Here is a 17,760-nt window from a genome sequence, read left to right as displayed (position 1 = left end):
AAATATTTTTTTCCATTACCACAGCAAGATTCACTTCAGGATTACTGTACTATGTTTGCAAGAAAGCAAAATCAGCTTTACTCAAGATCTATACAACAGTATGCTTCATATTTGACTCAGACATTATGATTTGAAGATCCAAATACAAAGCAGCACCAAATCACTAGGAAATTATTCTGTGCAGAAAGTACAACCCTGCAAATTTGCAGCCAAAACTGGCACTTGCATCAAGTTTTTTGTTAAGTCTCATAGATTTGTCTTTTGTTGTTTTACTCCTCTTCCAACCTGAAACCTACCCATGCTAACTCAGTACAGAAAGGCAACGCAAAGTAGTTAACACTGACATTTGAGAGGCCAGCATTTGGTGCATCAGGTTAAGCTAATTGCCTGCAATGCTGGCATCCCATGAGTGCTGGTTCGTGTCCAGTTGCTCCTTTTCTGATCCAGCTCTCTGCTAATGAGCCTGGGAAGGTAGTGGAAGATGACCCAAGTGCTTGGGTCCCTGCCACCCATGTGGAAGACCTACATGGAGTTCCAGGCTCATGGCTTCAGCCTAGCTCAGACACAGCCATGGTGGCCAAGTGGAAAGTGAACCAGCAAATAGAAGCACATGCTCTTGCTCTAAGACTGCCTTTCAAAAAAAATTTTTAATTGACATTTGGAAACATTTCAAAACTAGAGCAATATAAATTACCACTGATGATGCCTCATAGAAATGTTACACTAACTTCTTGTGGTCATCCATTATCCAGGAATTAGAAAAGAAATGGTGGAACCATACTAACTGCAATAATAGTGACCAACACCTGTACTGGTACAGTTAATTTAAAGAACACTTTTACAAGAGGGAGGTGGGAAGGAGGTGGTGAAATTGTATCTAAGAATCACATTGAATCTCTTCTCTTCATATTGATATCACATAAACATGAAAAAAAATCAGATGGTTAAAAAAAACTTTTATAGAAATTATCCACTTACCAATTTTCATATGTTGTCCTTTAAAAATAGGAAACAATAATCCTAACTTAACCAAGATTAGCATTTTTCAGTTCCCATAGAAATTCAAGCATGGGGGTGATTTTACATCAAAAAAGCCATGCAGGGTGGGTGCTGTGGCACAGAGGTTAAGCCACTGCTTGATAGGCTCGCATCCGAATCATACTGGAGTGCCAGTTCAAGTCCCAGCTCCTCCATTTCCATCCATTTTCCTGCTAATATGCCTGGGAGGTAGCAGATAATAGTTTAAGTGTTTGGGCCTCTCACTCACATAAAAGACCTGGATGCAGCTGGATCCTCCTAGCCTTGGCCTGGCCCAGCCCTGTCTGTTGTGAGCATTTGGGAAGTGAACCAGTGGATGCAAGATCTCTCTCTCACTCTCCCTTTCAAGTAAATGAAAAATAATTTTTAAAAAGCCAAATGAACATATTAATGAATGATATGCAGACCATATCATCATCCAGGAGGCTATTTCCTAAAAAGTCACTTGAAAAGCAGCTGTTGCTCCAACTATCTTGAAATGATTATTTTCACAAAGGAAAGAGTGAGGCTCTCAAATGGCCCTTTCTGTCTCACACATTTCTGCTGAACTGCAGGTCACATTACTCCAGCCTTGGTTACCAGGCAGGAAGCTAGGTTATAAAGCCCCCACTTCCTTCAGCCGCTTAATTATGAAAATGCCCCAGGCTTTTCTCTGGAAAGATCTCACCAGCACAGAGTGGCACTAGAGGACCATCCACAGTGGCAACAACTAATCACTATTTTCAGCACCAGTGTCTCCCAGGCACTCCAGACCCACAAATGCAACTACCAACTATACGGGTTTGCAGATAGCTAAAAGTCAGTCCGTTCATTTTATTTTTCCCCCTACTCCCAAAAAATCCAGCCTCCCTCCTACTTCCCTGTTTTTAAGAGTGTGATTTGCCTAAAAAGCCTTGGAAATTTGAAGGTTATCCTATCTCCCTTCCTATTGCACATCTCCTATATCCAACTGGACACCAAATCTTATCATTTCTACCCTTCTCAAATCCACTTAACATGCCCTACCTCCACTGGCATCGCCAGAACTCAGGTCCTAACCCTTAATGCCCCTTATTCATGCCTTTATGCAAGTCAGGTAGGAACATTTCTCTATCTCTGCTTAAAATTCCAACAGCTTTCCACTATCTGCAACAGCTTTTCCCAAACTGGCAAAAAGTACTAGGTAAAATTTTTAAAGTTTTTAACACAACATTCCCTGCTCATATAACCTGAAGAAATATTAGGTTAAACAAAACTAGACAAGCCTCTCACTAGCTAGATTTTGAAGTCTCAAAATACACAATATTATGTATTTCCCTGCCATGCAGAACCGGGCAGAAGGGAGACCCAACTAGGCTCCAAGGACAGTCAAAAGCAATTACAAGACATGTTAAGATCCTGCCGGATCTGCCATTCATCAATGGTTATCATTCACCCCTCAAAAACCTGACATCAGTCACATAAAACACCTTGTGGTTCCTCAAGAAGCCCTACTCTTTCCTTACTCCATTCCTTTATACACATTATTCCTTCTGCCAGGATGCCCCTCCCTAATTCAGTCTACCCAAAGAGCTCCCACTCTGCCTTCCAGAGCCAGCACAAGCTGCTAAGCTTTCTTCAACCATCCTTTCCACATCGCCTAGGACAGGACTCTTTCCATCTCTGTTGCACCTCCGCATGTGTCCTAGCACTTGTCCAAGGATACTGAACATTCCTTGTTTTCAAGATTTATTTCTTTGAAAGAGTTGGGGGTGGGGGACGGAGAAACAGAAAGATCTTCCATCAGCTGGGTCAATCCCCAAATGGCTGCAACAGCTAGGGCTGGACCAGACCAAAGCCAGAAGCTTCCGGTCTCCCAAGTGGGTTGCAAGGGCTCAAGTACTTGGACCATCTTCTGCTGCTTTCCCAGGCGCATTAGCAGGGAGTTGGATTAGAAGTGGAGCAGCTATGACCCAGAACTGGCACCACATGGGATGCTGGTGTCACAGGCTACAGCTTTACTGGCTACACAGCACTGGCTCCTGACATTCCCTTTAAGGTTGGGGACTAGGCCAGCATCCACTAGTGCAGCTGGATGAATGAGACAGGGCAACACCCCGATAAGGAAGTGATAGAATCCTCCCTCTTTTCTTGGCAAAGTCTTCCAGTAAAGCAAGTTTTGTCTTTGGCATGCTCCTACACCTCATCCTTAGGCCTCTTTCCTATCTTCCCCAATACCTTCTTCCCAGGCACCTTAATAGTCCCTTATCCTATACAACCCCTACCATAGCACTAAGTTCTGATTAACTATATACTCTTCCTCTTAATCAAGACTCATTTTGTTCAAAAGTTAATATGTAAATGCTGACAAACCCAAGATGAACCGCTAAGTAACAAATTTTAAAAAGAAGTATGGCAAGGACATGGGCAGTGGGCACTAAAGCTCTACCACTCAGAAAGGATGGCCATGTCTGGTCTGGGAGCCTATGCCTGACTGAACTTCCCTCAACTACTCCCACTTCACTTCATCTGCTCCTGCACAGTAGCTGCCCTGGGCCCCACTGCCAGAAAGAGTGAGTTGGTTCTCTGAGAAGCCTACAGATCATCCGTTCTTCTTGGGTTGAATAGAGCTATTTATCTGCTTTATTTGTAGACCAATTATGGTTTTTATTCTAGCCGGGTAGCCCCTTGAAATCTAACCAAAAACCGTTACTTGAATAGCAAAAAGGCAAATTAACTGAAAAAGCAATGTTGGCCAACTATCCTAATGTTTCAAAATAAATCTACACAAATATTTAATTAGCATTCTACCAAGAGTCACTACAGTGGGACATTGTAGGCTAAGCCTCTGCCTGCAGCACCAGCATCCTATAAAGGTGCCAGTTTGAGACCTGGCTGTTCCTCTTCTGACCCAGCTCTCTGCTATGGCCTGGGAAAGCCGCAGAAAATGGCCCAAGTCCTTGGGCCCCTGAACCTGCGTGGGAGACCTGGAAGAGGATCCTGCCTCCTGGCTTTGGATCAGCCCAGTTCTGGCTGAGGTGGCCATTTGGGGAGTGAACCAGAGGATGGAAGACCTTTCTCTCTCTCTCCCTTTCTCTGTCTGTAACTCTAGCTCTCAAATTAAAAAAAAAGTCACTATGGTTTACTATCACATCAGATTTCATTTTTAAAAAGTCGTTAGAACGTTATCTGTGTCACCTATTGGGTTAACTACTGATGATTACAAATATTAAATTTCTACCCTCAGGGCCAGCGCTGTGGCACAACGAGCTAACACCCTGGCCTGAAGGGCTGGCATCCCATATGTGCGCCGGTTCTAGTTCCGGCTGCTCCACTTCCAATCCAGCTCTCTGCTATGGCCTGGGAAAGCAGTGAAGCACGGCCCAAGTCCTTGGGCCCCTGCACCCGCATGGGAGACCCAGAAGAAGCTCCTGGCTCCTGGCTCGGATCGGCACAGTTCTGGCCGTTGTGGCCAATTGGGGAGTGAACCATCGGATGGAAGATCTCTCTCTCTCTCTCTATGTGTAACTCTGACTCTCAAGTAAAAAATAAATAAATCTTTATTTTTTTTTAGATTTTTTTTTTGACAGGCAGAGTGGACAGTGAGAGAGAGAGACAGAGAGAAAGGTCTTCCTTTTTTCCATTGGTTCATCCCCCAATGGCCACTGCAGCCGGCGCACCGCGCTGATCCGAAGCCAGGAGCCAGGTGCTTCTCCTGGTCTCCCATGTGGGTGCAGGGCCCAAAGACTTGGGCCATCCTCCACTGCACTCCCGGGTCACAGCAGAGAGCTGGACTGGAAGAGGAGCAACCGGGACAGAATTCAGCGCCCCGACTGAGACTAGAACCCGGAGGATTAGCCTTACTTATTCTTCTCCCTGCTCCCAAGTGCTCACCATTTTGGTTGGTGTATGTTTACTTACCTGTCAAACCAATAGCCTTGGCTCCTTGAGGGCAGAAATTTTTTTTAAAAAAAGAGGAGAGGGTCTAAAATCAGAAAAAACTTCAGAGAAAACCCATCCCTTGATCTAAGATCTGATGTAAAGCCAATAAGCAGTAAGAAGGGAAATGTTAGGGAAAAAAATTTAAGAATGTAATTCAAGGTTTAGCTTATGCAGAAGTACTGGGGGGGAAATCCTAGAAAATGCCAGGAACCCCAAGTGAACTTAAACTGGCTGAAGCGCAGAGCAGCCTCTGAAGAATGGCTAGAAACGCAGCTAAGAAACAATGAAACAGGATCAATTCTAACGAAAGGCCTCATTAGACAGGAAAAAGAACATGGATTATCTTGTAGGTGTCAGAGATTCTGAACTTTTTTCAGCTGAATAAGACCCAAAGCCAAAGGGCCCCATTCTCAAAGAACATCACCCAAATGGTGCCTTCTGGAACATAGCACTGTGTTCACTTTTCAGGTTGTTCGTCAACATGCACCCATCATCTGACCCTGTGTTTGGCACATACAGGAACTAAAACAGTACTGCCAGATAGGCCAGCATAACCAAGAGGCCCTAAATGCCTCTTTCCTGACTGCCCAGAAAAATCACAACTCTTGAAATACAGTAATTGGTACCTGCTACAACTTTCAAGGAAACACGAGGAAGGGTCATTCACCATGGTCTACACGAGAGATGACAAGGGCTGCAGGGGAAAAAATGATTAAGACGCTCTTGAATCTGACTAAACTAAGCAGCTTATTCTACCCTCACCAAAAATTTAATAGCAAACAACCATGAATTATCTCAACACTATTCAACTAAAACTCTAAGACAGTGTTGGTAACAAAAGAAGTACATTTTTATATAAAAAAAAAGCCATAAAATATTTTAACCAAGACTTTGCTAGGTTATGCTAGGCTTTCAAATAAGTGTTTCAAACCCAAACTACAGAGCTAGGAAGTGATATAGCTGTAATTCAAAATCACTTGTCTTTGGTTGGGAAGCATACATTTTACTCTAATACACTCTGCCCAACCCCAGGGAATAAGACTGCTCAATCTTCAGCCACCATAATTTCTTTTTTTTGTTTGTTTTTTATTTCGAAAACATTAATTCTTAAAAAAACAAAGGGGCCAGTGTCATCACATAGTGGGTTAGGCCTCAATCTGCAATGCAGGAATCCCATATGAGTACAAATTCAAGTCCTGGCTGTTCCACTTCCAACCCAGCTCCCTGATAATGGGCCTGGGAAAGCAGCAGAATATGGCCCAAGTACTTGGACTCCTGCACCCATATGGGAGACGTGGAAGAAGTTCTTGGCTCCCAGCTTCACCCTGGCACAGCCCTCATCATTGCCACCAGCAGCCATCCCGGAGTGAACCTGAGGATGGAAGATCTCGATCTACCATTCGCTCTCTTGCTCTTTATCTCTCCCCCTCTCTCTGTAACTCTTTCAAATAAATAAATCTTTTTTAAAAAATCAAAAAGAGAGAGAAAAAGAAAGAGAAACAGAGAGAGGGGAAGGAAGGAAGGAAGGGAGGGAGGGGCCACCCTCAACGTGTATGTGGGAACAATTCTGTGAAAATTTGTTTTATGAAACCTATCAAGCAATCAAAGGCACCCTTACAAGTTGGTTCTCAGAAGGAAAAAACTTTGAGGCTTCAGATGTGCCATCACCACAGAACACAAAATAAAGGCTAGGATGAAACACTACTCAACTAAGAAAAAGCTAACAGGTCCCAACCCAGATGCTTTACTAACGCTGTCACTTACCCTCCAAACATCGGTTTCCTCTCCAACAAGAAAGGGGGTGGCAGAGGTGGTGGGGAGAATCCGGAAAAGGGGTTAACAAGCTGTTTGAGACACCTGCATCACATCCTGGAGTGCCTGGGCTCAAGTCTTGGCTCTGCTCATGAATTGGACTTCCTGCTAATAATGTGCACCTAGGAAACAGTAGGTGCCAGCTTAGGTCTCTGTCACCCACACAGGAGACCCGGACTGAGTCCTCAACTCTAGTTGCAGGCATTTGGGGAGTGAGCCTGCAGATGGGACCACTCTGTCCTTCACAAATAAAGAAAATAAAAGAATAAAAAAAACAGACTAGTCTAATATGACCTCTTGGCATTATTATTTTCCAATTTCAGAAAAGAAAACTAAATAGTGAAGAAAATAAGAAAAACTAAATTGTCAATTTACTTGCTTTCATTGATAAAGAACTGCCTTACCATACCCATTCAACAACAGTTACTGTGTAAGAAAGTATTTTCTACAGACATCAGCAAATCCTACACTGAATAATCAGGAAATTCTTTGAACAGTTAATTCACTTTTCTGGAGACTGAATTTCTTACCTAACAAGCCTCTGAGCATCAGCTGATCACTAAAAAGCAAAATTCAAAGGAATTAAAGTATGGACAAAAGAGACAAAATTCTACTTCGGTTAACAGATTAATTTGGCAATCTTATAGTTTGCTATTTGAGTTAAGGCACTGCCAACTCTAGATTCCAGGAAAGGCCTCCCTATGAGCCTATAGGTCTGAGATGTTAACAGATCTGGTGCCGGGGAAGCTCTCTGGGAACTGTTCTATGGAAATTCTTCAGCAATCCCCACCAACTTTCCTCAGCCTTCGTTCCCTTCTCACTGATTACCATAAAATCATCTGAAACTATTCTAACAGTGATCATTTTTTTCCAACTGCAATTATTCATTCCATTTCACCTTAGTTCTTTTCTTAACCTTACAAATACAAATGTTTTTATTTTAATTCATTACTTTTATAACTGTTTATTAGAAACTTAGAACTTATTTTTAACGTAAATCTTTTATTTATTTGAAAGGCTGAGTTACAAAGGGAAAAAGAGAGAGAATTTTTTCTTCTGGTGGTTCACTTCTCCAGATGACCACAATGACCAGGACTGGGCCAGGCAAAAGCCAGGAGCTTCATCTGGGTCTCCCATGTGGGTACAGGGGTCCAAACACTTGAGCCATTCTCTGCTGCTTTCCCAGGCACATTGGCAGGGAGCTGGATCAGAAGTGGAGCAGCTGGGACTTGAAGCAGTGCACCCATATGGGATGCCAGCATTGCAGGAGGATGTTTAACCCAATGCGCCACAAAGCAAGCCCCTAACCTAAATCTTAAGAGTATGTGCCCAATTCTGAATCTCTAGTCTCAAAAAATGAAGAGCAACAAAACTCATGTGAGAATTTAACAATTATTTCTTGCTCCTTCCATGCTAACTGAATTAGGGTAGGTAAACCTATCAGAATAGTTTTTTTTTTTTTTTTTTTATTTGACAGAGTTAGAGAGAGACAGACAGAGAGAAAGGTCTTCCTTCCATTGGTTCACCTCCCAAATGGCTGCTACGGCCAGAACTACGCTGATCCGAAGCCAGGAGCTTCATTCTGGTCTCCCATGTGGGTGCAGGGGCCCAAGAACTTGGGCCATCCTCCACTGCCCTCCCGGGCCACAGCAGAGAGCTGGACTGGGAGAGGAGCAACCGGGACTAGAACTGGCGCCCACATGGGATGCCAGCATGGCAGGCAGAGGATTAACAAACTGAGCCATGGCGCCGGCCCTGATCAGAATAGTTTTTATGACTACAGATTTACTCTCTCCATAAACTGGTTAGCTTCATTTCACACAAAGCTCTAAAACCCAAGGTTAAATCTCATCATCCAAATTTAATCAGATGACATAAGGCATACAGGAGTCCCCCTCATCCAAAGCCGGTTATGTTCCAGGACCTTCAAGGATGATTGAAAGTCAAAAACCATACCATGGGGCTGGTGCTGTAGTGCAGCGGATAAAGCCGGCGCCTGCAGTGCCAGCATCCCATTTGGGTGCCAATTCCAGTACCAGCTGCTCTACTTCAGATCCAGCTCTTTGTTATGTCCTGGGGAAACAGTAGAAGAAGGCCCAAATCCTTGGGCCCCTGCACCCACATGGGAGACCCAGAAGCAGCTCCTGGCTCCTGATTGGCACAGGTCTGGCGGTTGTGGCCATCTGGGGATTGAGTGAGCAGATGGAAGACACCTTTCTCTCTCTCTCTGTAACTGCTGTTCAAACAAAAAAATAACTCTTTAAAAAAAAAAAACAAACAATAGATAAATTTTTTTTCCTATAGCTGCATATATAATGAAAAACTTTAACATATTAGTTATACACAATAACTTTCTATAAAAATAGGATAAGTATAACAACATACATTAATAAAAGTTATCTGGATGTGGTCTCTCTCACTATCTCAAAGTATATTACTGTATTTTCACTTAAAACAGGTGCATGGAATGTCCAGGAAATCATCTGGTCTGCCTTCAAAGGCAATTGCAGCAGCAGGTTTTTAAGTTGGTAAGTGTATATGGCCTTCGAATGACAGGATAAGCATCTTATTTATTGGCCCTTGGCAGACTTAAAAGAAACACCTCACATTTTCACTTTGGCATAGCTCAATGGCCAGCATCATCACTCTTGCACTTTGAGGCCATTATTTAGTAAAATAAGAGTTACCTGAACACAAGCACTGAGTTATATCATTGCTAACCTGCTAACCAAAAGGGCTACCAAATGACTAACGGGAGGGTAGCATATACAGTCTGGGTATACTAAACAAAGGGATGATTCATGATTCACATGCTCTGAGAGGGACAGAGCAACGAGTGAGGATTTCTACTCAACTTGTAATTTAAAGCTTTCTTCTGGAATTTTCCATTTAATATTTTTGGACCACAGCTTATAGTGAGCAATGGGTATTATGGAAAGTAAAACCTCAAATAAAGAGGTACTCCTATATACAGAATACATTCCTTTGCATCGATATGTCACCTTAACGAGATTATCTTCTTTTAGCATACCTCTATGAATTGTTTTAAGAGTGTTATGATGAGAGAAGCTTCTATTCAATTTATAGTCCATTCACATATAAGGTCTCTCATTTAGCACTTGTATAGTTAGTTTAGGTCAGCAGGTATACCAGCAAACATAACTCACTTTTATAAAAACACGTTATCAGGCTGGTGTCATGGTGCAACGGGCTAAAGCTGCTAGCATCGCAATGCCAGAATCCCATACGGGCTACAGATGGAGTCTAAGCTGCTCCACTTTCGATCCACCTCCCTGCAAACATGTCTGGGAAAGCAGTGTAAACTGGCTCAAGTTGATTGGGCCCCTGCACCCATGCGGGAGACCTGGATAAAGCTCCTGGATCCTGGCTCCAGCCTGGCCCAGCCCCAGCTGTTGCAGCCATCTGGGGAGTGAACCAATAGATAAAAGTGTGCGCTCGCTCACACTTGCTCGCATGCTCTCTCTCCTTCTGTGACTCTACCTTTCAAATAAATAAATAAACTAAAAAAAAAAAAAAAAGTTATCAGATCATTTTGAAATTCTACTTCTGTCTTCTAAGATACTAGAAATTACAGTCACTGTGTTGTCATTCACAAAGTCATTCACCATCACCCAGCCTACATAGAAAAAATACAGAATAAAAACAAAGTTCCAGGGCCGGCACTGTGGCGCAACGGGTTAAAGGCCGGGCCTGAAGCGCCAGCATTCCATATGGGCACTGCTTCTAGTCCCAGTGCTTCTCTTCAGATCCAGCCCTCTGCTATAGCCAGGGAAGGCAGCAGAAGACGGCCCAAGTCCTTGGTCCCCTGCAACTGAGTGGGAGACCGGGAAGAAGCTCCTGACTTCGGATCGGCTCAGCTCCAGCTGTTGTGGCCATCTGGGGGTGAACCAGTGGATGGAAGACCTCTCACTCTCTATAACTCTTTCGAATAAATAAATCTTAAAAAAAAAAAAAAAAAGTTTCAGGGTTGGCACTGTAGCAAGGCAAGTTAAGCTGCCTGTGAATCCCATGAGTGCCGGTTCAAGTCCCCGCTGCTCCACTGCTGATCCAGCTCCCAGTTAATGCATCTAGGAAAGCAGCAGTAGATGCCCCACGTGCTTGGGCGCATGCCACCCCTGACCGTGACGAAGTTCCTGGTTTTGGTCTGGCCCAACCCCACATGTTGCAGCCATTTGTGGAGTGAACCAATGAATGGTTTCTCCCTCTCTCTGCAACTCTCCCTTTCAAATAAATAAACCTTTAAAAAAGAAAATGAACTTCCAGATTACCAGCTATCGCTTCTGAATCTGACCACTGAGTAGGTGGTACATGATGGAACAAGGACATAAGCCTCAGCCATTCTCCCTCATTGCCCAAAGGAGATAAACTTTGGAATGTGTTCCTTGCCCTTGAATCTCAATTAGGTCTAGCACCCTATTGTCCTCATACCCCACACCCCCCAGTCACCTGAAAGACCAGTTCCAGGAATTCCCCTCTGCCTGCTACCCTCTACCCCAGCCCCAGCTCTCCTAAAATATAAAAAGGCCCGGACCCCGGGCCCTCTGCCATGTGTTCCATCAGTGTGCACATGGGCAGTTGGTCACCCACCTCTATGGATTTATTTTCTCTGAATTGGGTCTGGCTGTAAATTGTACACTGCCTCCTCTCTATTCTGCGCCTCTTTTCCTAACATCTTGGTGCCCCGTGTGAGGAGGCACCAATCTGCAACTCTTTTTCTAACAGTATACCTACAGTAATATGTTCTAGGTCACATCTCCTCTAAGATCACTATCTTTTTTTTTTTTTTTTGGTAAAGATTTATTTATTTATTTATTTATTTAAAGTCAGAGTTACAGAGAGAAGGAAAGGCAGAAGAAGAGGTCTTCCATCCGCTGGTTCACTCCCCCAATTGGCTGCAACAGCCAGAGCTGTGGTGATCCGGGGCCAGAAGCTTCTTCCCGGTCTCCCATGCAGGAGCAGGGGCCCAAGGACCTGGGCCATCTTCCACTGCTTTCCCAGGCCACGGCAGAGCTGGATCGGAAGGGAAGCAGCCAGGACTTGAATGGGCACCCATACAGGATGCTGGCACTGCAGGCTGCAGCTTTACCTGCTCCACCACAGCAATGGCCCCAACTATTTATCTTAATAAAGCATATTAAAACATCATATTCACAGTGGTCAGAAAAACCACCAAACTATACAAGTACATCTTGATTTAGCATATGAATTGGAAAGGAGAAAGGAACTATTTATTATGTCAAAAGAGTGCACCGTTGCTTAACTACGTTCTCAGGAAATTCTCAAAGCCGATCAATGGATTGCAGACTCTGAAGACAGCACGAATCCTACCTAGCTCCAAGTTCCTGTCTGAGGTTTCTAGGTTCCTGTCTTGGAGTTTCTAGTTTTAGGTTCATGAGGCTACCTGTACATGACCAGGCAACTTAACATCTCTGAACCTGTTTCCTCATCTGGAAAATGGGGGTCAAGTGGGATAATTCATGTCAAGTGTTTAATTATATACAGTATAGAACCATATATACTGTATGTACAGTAAGCTCACTCAAAACTGTATTAATTGTTGGGACCAGCACTGTGGCGCAGTGGGTTAATGCCCTGGCCTGAAGCGCCAGCATCCCATACAGGCACCTGGGTGCCAGTTCGAGACCCAGCTGCTCCACTTTCTGTCCAGCTCTCTGCTATGGCCTGGGAAAGCAGTAGAAGATGGCCCAAGTCCTTGGACCCCCGCACCCACATGGGAGATGGGGAAGAAGTTCCTGGCTCCTGGCTTCGGATAGGCCCAGCTCTGGCTGTTTGAGGCCATTTGGGGAGTGAACCATTGGATGGAAGACCTCTCTCTCTCTGCTTCTCCTCCCTCTGTGTAACTCTTTCAAATAAATAAATCTTAAAAAAAAAATGTATTAATTGTCAGCATGGGTCAAATCAAAACAGCTAAGAAAATTAGAAGTCAAACTCAAGTGTGATGCCCAAGTCCCATGCTCTTGCCACAACTACATGCTGTCACTGTCAATACATACTCTTCCGCACAAGAATCCATACCTGAAATATGACATAAACGGCAGCCTTATGGCACAGCAGTTAAGACACTGCTTGGGACACCCACAACCCATACTCAAGTCCCAGCTGTATACCAATTTCAGTTTTTGGCTGGAATGAGTACCCCAGAAGGCAGCAGGTTGCCCAGGTTTTTGCCATCCATATGGATGATCCTGATGGGATTCTCAACTCCCAGCTTTACCCTGACCCAAACCTGACTGTTGCGGGCATTTGGGGAGTGAATCAGTGGATGCGACATCTCTCTCTGGCATCTCTGCCTTTCAAATACATGAATAAAAATAAAACAAACAATAGACCCAGTTAATTATTTTCAAAGAAATAAGACACACAGAGGAAACTGATGTTGCCCAAATAACAACCAAGAGATGATTAAATCAACAAATATTTACCTGTGATAACTGAAAGTAGAAAACTTACCATAAGATACTATTCAGACATTCAGAGTTTTCTTCTGATTACTAAGAAACCAGTTTGCTACCTATGTAGGAATTTATCATATTTATCTCCAACTAGTTGTAAATTAAAGTTGTAATTACCAGAAGCTCCCCAATATAAAGCTCTGGGTGACTTTAACAAAGAAACCAGCCCTCCTGTAACACAATCTGAACACTACATCAACTTGAAGCTTGTCTGCTTGGCATTCAAAAGAAACCACTACTTAATATTTTTTATTTCATTATTACCTGTACTACTTACAGATTAAACAACCAAAGGGTCACTTTTCCTACCCAATTAATCCGACCAAACACAGTCACTGCTGTACTAACAATATTCAAAAATCTCACGGGACTATTATACTCTCAGCCTGATCGCAGGGTGGACTGCGCAAGAACACAGCCAGCAGCAAGTTACCTTGGGCAATAGTCATTAGCAGTTTCACTAGTTTCAACGACTTCCAGGAACTGCCCTGCCTTACAAAGGGGCTGCTAGACCACGATGAGACGCCCACCCATATCCTGACAACTAGTAACCTATTCAGCCAAATAACCCTCTAGAGAAAACTGCCACAAATATTCCAGTAAAACAAAACTGATGCATATGCCTTGGGAAAGAGGCGTTTGAACTAAAGGTGGAATACTTTTAACCAGGCACTCCTCCTTCAAAAAGAAATCAGAACGCCTTCATTGTGGTAACCAAGTCTAGAGGCTGTGTTCACTTTGCAATGATCCACTGAGTCCCTGCATCTCTGAGATTTTGTAAAATGCTAACTTCCTGCCTCACAGATCTAAAATAGCCATTACATACCCACTCAGTTCAGAATCATGTGCAGAAGAACCCTGGTTTCTGTTACTGGGTTTACGACTCCATACCCATTCATTTTGCACTAATATAACCACTAAATATAGCTTTAAGACACTGACGATTAAAAGCAGTTAATTATGTGAGTGATTCATACCTCGTGTGTCCAGACACCAAGATTCTAGGATGTTTCTGTCAGATCTACGGGAAGAGGAAGCAATAGGCACCTGTCACAAAAGCTTTCCAAATCGGGAAGCCCCGAGCTGAGTTACTGCCTTCCCCCCACCCCACGGGTCACACTTCCACCCCAATCTGACTTTGCAAAGGGAATGGAGAGACAGGCCATCGAGAGCAGCACGAGAGGACCAGAGGAGAGGCCCCGGGTTCTCCTCGTGCTGCCAGAGACCGCGCCAGAGGCCCCCCCAGGGCAAGTCCCGAAGTGACTTCTCTCTCCCGGCCTCACTTAGTTCATCTGTAAAATGCGGAGTCTGGCACGTGGCTGTCAACTCCGCGGCTGAACACCAGCTGGGATTCCTTCCTCCAGCACCCGCGCAAACCCACCTGGCGCTGGCCAGCCCACCTGCGACCCCCGGGCCCCCGGGACTCGCTCCAGGGGCGCCGACCACCCTCCCGCCCCCGCCCGCAGCGCCTCCGCGCCAGGCCTTCACGCCCTTGGCGTGGGGCTCCTACTCGCCCCGGCACCTGCCCCAGACCCTCTGCGGTCCCAGCGCGCCCCCACGCCGGGAAGTGATGCCCCCTTCCGGCCCAAGGCCGCTGACCGAAAACTCACCTGGTCTTCGCCTCCTTCAACCTCCTCATCACCGCCACCCACCCGCCCCACGGCCCGCTCGCCGGAGCCACTCACCCGCCGCGCCGCCGCGCCGTCTCCTCGGCGGCCTCCCGGCGGAGCAACCAAGGGGCCGCGGGGGGCCGGGCCGCCGCTGTCGCCGCCGCCGCAGCCGCCGCCTCGCCTCAGCCCAGCCCCATCGCCCTCGGCAGGCGCTGGCGGCCTCGGGTCGCTCGAGCTCGAGGCGCCGCCGCCGCCGCGCGCTGCGGCTCGGGGTGAGCGGAGGGAGGCGCCGCGGCGGGGCCCGGGCCGGGCGCAGGGGCGTCCGCGCTCTCCTCGGCGCCCGCGGCGGCGGCGTGCAGCCGGGCAGAGCAGAACAAGGGAGGACGGCGAGCGGAGGCGCTGGGGAGGGGGGCGGTCTGTACTCGAAACGGCCTCCCGCCGCCAGCGACGGAGCGAACCCCCCTCCCCTAGGCGGCAGCGTCCGGAGCACGCTGCGGGGAGAGCCGGCGGGCAGGCAGGGGAGCGCGCGCGAGGAGAGCTCGGGACTCCCGCGCCGGATGTGAGGTCACGTGATTGCCTCATCCCAGCGCCGAGGCCGGAGGGGCGCGGAGGGGACGTCAGGGGAGGGGCGGGGCGATGGGTAGGCCCCGCCCACCTTCCCGCCTTCAGACCCCCGTTGGCCGGGACGGAAAGGACCCGCGGGGGACAGCGCTCTGAGGCAGATGAATGTCGGACAGGGATTTGCTAATGGGAGGAGATGCAATTTGCCTCTCTGTGTGAAGACAAGATCATAATCCAAATTCCCGTTTTACGAAAAGGGAAACTGAGGCTCAATGACTAACCTAGGTGCGCCTAGGGTCAGGGTCACGAAGGAAGCATGTGCTAGAATGGTGGGGGAAACCAAATCCCAGATACCAATATGGAGCTCTTTCATTCCTTTACCCTCCCCCCCCAAAAAATATAAAAACAAAAACCGAGCCTGTAATTCGCATCTGACAGCTGTTGTGCGCGGCCCGGGCAGGGCACCGGGCAGAGACGGCCCCGCGCGACCACCCGCCGCCTCCCAGCAGCCGTGCAAGCACTTCGGATGCCGCCCAACGCGGAAGGCTTATCTCGGTCAGGCCCCGCCGGATATCCAAATCGCGGGTTTGGTTTCGGCGGCGTGCCCCGGGCGACGCGCGGGGAACGGCGAGCGAGCTGGGCCACCTGCTGTCGGCTGTCCCGCCCCCGGAGCACAGCCATCTCTTATTGTTTTCCCACCTTGCTGCCCACGGGCGCGTTAGGAGGGCGTAGCCCGTATCAGCCCCGGTCTGCCGCACTTGGGGACACTCCTGGGGGCTGCTAACCCAAGCCCGGGCACAGTGGGTTCTGATGAGGCCCCAGCGGGAGACGCAGGGGCTGGACAGCTTCGTGCCGGTTCCTCAGGCCACGTGGCTTGGACGGAGCAGCAGACCCACACCTGCTTCTCCCCAACCTGCCCCCGAAGTGTGGAAATGAGTAAATGCGATACGGGGCGTGGAAGTGTTGGGCAAACGCCACAGGGATCAACGTGTGGTTGGCCTCTGCGAACCTCCTCCCCACCCCCACCCTCTGTGGTTCATTTGACTCCTGGCTGTTTCCCCACCCCACCCCGCAGCCTTTAAACAGGCTCAAGTTTCTCTCCTACTGGTAAATACGTAGCTACCGAGGCACCTCTCCCCTCGACGTGCCCTCCCCAACCAGGCCCAACTGCTCTGCTCCCTCTAAGGCAGACCTGTGCCACAGAGGTAGCCCTGGCTCCCTCCGCTGCCTCACTTCCCAGCACCTGGCAGACTGACTCCCCCAGCAGCCACCACCCCCACTTCCATTCAGCCTTCTTCACCCAGCTCCAGCAAGGATCACCCGTGACCTTCATTCCCCCAACCTGGCATTCCTGGGCCTTATCTCCCCGGATCTCTGCTACGCTTGGTGTCTTGGATAGCTCTCTGCTACCTTGGTTTCCAGAAGAGTGCACTCTCCTAATTACCACATCTCCGTGCCTATGCAGCTCTGCCTCCTCAGGTGGCACCCATTGTGAATCCACACTCTAAATGCAGGATCCCAAGCTAAGACCACAGCTTTTCTCACTCCCCCACCTTTATGGTTTCATTTCTCAAATCAGCAATGTCCAGCCCAGAGCTGTTCCACAAAATTTAGAACCGAACATCCAACTGCCTGCCTGGCAGCTGTCTGTATACCGCAGGGACACCCCGGACTCACCATGCCTAAAACAGAACTCTGCTGCCCTCCCAGCTGCCCCTCCCACAGCTGTTGGCACCACCATGTCTACAGTCATCAGAGTTACACAGTTAGGAATCAGTGAGTCATTCTTGATTCAGCCCTCTGCCTTACCCAATCACCAAATTCTGTCTATTCTGCCTCCTTAATACGCCCCCAAATCCCTACCTTTGTTCCCACCAGCATCCTGCCTTTCTAGCCTGAACTGCTACAGCAGCCTTCAATGATCTTAACTCATCTCCACTAGGCCTCCAGGGGGAACTAGCAAAGCACACCTGCTTAAACTCCTAGCAGTCCCCCTGGGCTTCTGGATGCAGGGTGTACCTCCAAAGGACGCTTCATGACCCTGTCAGTGCACTCCGGCTTTTAAAAAGGTCACAAAGAACCCAGACTTCAGACCAAACCCCCAGGGGCCAGCACTGTGGGGTAGCGGGTAAAGCTGCCACCTGCAGTGCCGGCATCCCATCTGGACGCCGGTTCGAGACCCAGCTGCTCCACTTCCAATCCAGCTCTCTGCTGTGGCTTGGGAAAGCAGTAGAAGATGGCCCAAGTCCTTACCTGTACCTTCGTGGGAGACCCGGAAGAAACTCCTGGCTCTAGGCTTCAGATTGGCGCAGCTCTGGCTGTTGTGGCCATTTGGGGAGTGAACC

General features: G+C 47.4%; 1 protein-coding gene across 5 annotated transcripts in view; it reads right to left on the bottom strand.

The window, feature by feature from the left end:
- ATP13A3 (ATPase 13A3) overlaps positions 1-15,409 on the bottom strand; it is a 102,196-nt gene extending 86,787 nt beyond the window's left edge. For 2 of the 5 annotated variants that reach the window (XM_008266683.4, XM_008266689.4), the window contains exons 1-2: positions 14,930-15,409; positions 14,222-14,265 (exon numbers count right to left, since the gene is read on the bottom strand). The gene's annotated coding sequence lies outside the window, so the exon portion shown is untranslated. Of the gene's footprint in view, positions 1-6,702; positions 6,811-14,221; positions 14,266-14,854 lie in introns of those variants that run through there. The other 3 variants (XM_008266688.4, XM_008266684.4, XM_070072345.1) reach the window with 3 other exon arrangements.
- Between the last annotated feature and the right edge of the window lie 2,351 nt (positions 15,410-17,760).

This window comes from Oryctolagus cuniculus, chromosome 4, assembly GCF_964237555.1.
Source record: "Oryctolagus cuniculus chromosome 4, mOryCun1.1, whole genome shotgun sequence".
In the NCBI taxonomy this organism is placed as follows: Eukaryota; Metazoa; Chordata; class Mammalia; order Lagomorpha; family Leporidae; genus Oryctolagus; species Oryctolagus cuniculus.
The sequence above is the reverse complement of the archived record's forward strand: the minus strand, read 5'-3'. Positions and strand labels throughout refer to the sequence as shown.